The sequence below is a fragment of the Tenrec ecaudatus genome, chromosome 2, assembly GCF_050624435.1.
Source record: "Tenrec ecaudatus isolate mTenEca1 chromosome 2, mTenEca1.hap1, whole genome shotgun sequence".
Taxonomy (NCBI): domain Eukaryota; kingdom Metazoa; phylum Chordata; class Mammalia; order Afrosoricida; family Tenrecidae; genus Tenrec; species Tenrec ecaudatus.
In genome coordinates, this window is record NC_134531.1 from 219,616,199 (window position 1) to 219,618,901 (window position 2,703).

The 2,703-nt window shown below is 41.7% G+C and overlaps 1 pseudogene; it reads left to right on the forward strand.

Annotated features, from left to right (window-relative positions):
- The first annotated feature begins 289 nt into the window (after window positions 1-289).
- On the forward strand, window positions 290-417 carry LOC142441795 (U1 spliceosomal RNA; annotated as a pseudogene).
- Window positions 418-2,703: the final 2,286 nt, after the last annotated feature.

Here is a 2,703-nt window from a genome sequence, read left to right on the forward strand (position 1 = left end):
TCAACTTTGTGGGTAATACAAATTCTATGGATGGACTTAGGAATAATGGGAATTCCAGAACACTTCATTGTGCTCATGTGGAACTTGTACATGGATCAAGAGGCAGTTTTGCAAGCAAAAAAGGGGAATGCTGCATGGTTTAAATCAGGAAAGGTGTGCATCAGGGTTGTATCCTCTTACTGTATTTATTTAATCTGTATGCTGAACAAATAATCATAGAAGTTGGATCATATAAAGAGGAATTCAGCATCAAGATTGGAAGAAGGCTTATTAAGAACCTGAGATATGGATACTTACCTAGTAGGGGAGATACCATGATCACGAAGGTGGTTTTCCCAGGGCGAGGCTCACCCATTGCACTGTGGGTGTGCTGACCCTGTGATTTCCCCAAATGTGAGAAAGTCGACTGGATTTTAAAAAAGAACCTGAGATATGCAGTTGACACAAACTTGTTTGCTGGAAGTGAGGAGGACTTGACGTGTTTGCTGATGAAGCTCAAGAATTACAGCCTTCAGTGTGGATTTCAACTCAAGGTAAAGAAAACAAAAGTCCCCATAACTGGACCAATAGGTAACATCATAATAAATGGAGAAAAGGTTGAAGATGTGAAGGATTTTGTCTTGCTTGGCTACACAGTCATTGCTCATGAAGCAGCAGTCAAGAGATCAAAAGACATGTTGCATTAGGTAAATTTGCTGCACAAGTCCTCGCTAGTATTTAACAGCAAGGATTACTTTGAGAACTAATGTGAACTTTACCCAACCCATGGTGTTTTCAAATGCCTCGTGCCTATCTAAAAGTTGGGCATTGAATAAGGAAGATTAAAGAACAATTAATGCATTTGAACTATGGGGCTGGCAAAGAATAATGAAAGTACCATAGACTGCCAAAGGAACAAATAAATCTGTCTTGGAAGACGTACTGCCAGAATGCTCCTTAGAGGCAAGGGTGACACCCTTTGTCTCACCTACTTTGGACATGTCAGGAGAGACATTCCCTGGAGAGGGGCATCATGCTTGGTAAAATAGTGGGACAGCTAAAAAAAAAGAGGAAGGCCCTCAACAAGATGGATTGACACAGTGGCTGAACCATAGAACCAGAAGCACACAAGTCTATGTGATCATGAGGTGTCAACAGGGTTAGGTTTTAGGAAGTTCAAGAATAAGCAATAAAATTGATGTGAAGGAGTATGGACAAAGTGGAGACTCTAAACCCACCTGTAAGATAGTAATTGGACAGTCCCTCACAGCAGGGCCACACGGAAGGGATGATCAATCTAGGGAGTGGTATAGCACTAATGAAACACATAACTATCCTCTAGTTCTTTAATAGTTCTTTCCCTTACTATTATGGTCTTTGTTTTACTTCATTAATCTTTTTAGACTTACGTATGCTCATCTGTACAATTAAGAGTGCTCAGTGCATGAAAACCAACTGTGGGGAAAGGCCAGCCCCCCACAATTAATCGCGGGTTCAATAGGCACAATTGTATGGTAAAGATTATATATATATATATATATATAAAGATTATGATAAAGTCATAGAGAAATGGGAGAGTCAAATAAAGAAGGACACATTTCATGGTAGCATACCACCTCAGCTCTGCTTGGTGGTCCATGTGGAGATGGGAGATGGGTGGGCAGGAGAGAGCCGGCAGGAGAGAGAGAGAGAGAGAGATTTATTGCTAACCAAGGCTTTTATCTCTTTGTGGGTGTGCATGTCTCCTAATTACAGGTAAAGACATATGTCACAGGAAGGGGTTGCACAACAGGCAGTACAAGCAGTAGGAGGGGGATATACAATGGCCATAAGCATGATGGGAAGAGGATGAGCTAGGGTTATGCACGTGATAGGAAAGGGTGGAACTAGGGTGTACATGTGTCAAGAAGGGTGACCCTAGATACATGATGGGGGCCTAACCTTGGTCACCCTTGAGTGGGCTTCACCTCCCTGGGCTCTCCTTCAGGGAAGCAATCTACTACTACCCTTATCAGAAGGGAGTGGGCCCGACGTATTGTGGGATAAACAGTAGTGTCTGCTTGCTCTGGATGGCTGATAACCCCCAGGGAAAATACCCGCCACACTACTTCTGTTGATCTCCAAGTGTATAGTCATTTACCATGTGTAGCAAGCAGCTAAGTTTGGCATATATTTGGGGGAGACAACTTGGGAGAAATCTTTCTGTTTCCCATAGAGAACCCTTCAGAAACAGTAATGGTGGGAGTAATGATTTCCTGAGGGGGAAGTGGGGAAGGGCTGATAGCAATGATGATGGTATAACCTCGCTTGAGGGGAATGAATAACACAATTACAGGTGAATAGATACGTTGGATTGTGTAAGATACGGAAAATACTAATAATAATATATTAATTAGGGTTACTGGATGGGGGGAAAGTGGGGGAGGGAGGGGGTAAAGGGAAGCTGGTATCAAAGAGTTCAAGAAGAAAGAAAATGTATTGAAACTGATGGTGACAGCATTTGTACAATTATGCTTGATCTAATTGAAATTTGGATTGTAACAATATCTGCAAGAGTTCTCCCACCACCACCCCCAAAAACAAACAATCAAACAAAAACATTGTGAAGACGGCACAGAACTGGGTAGTATTGTTTATTTATGTATGTATGTATTTATTTACAAATCATTTTATTGGGGGCTCTTATAGCTCTTATAACAATCTGCACATCAGTGTATCCAGCAC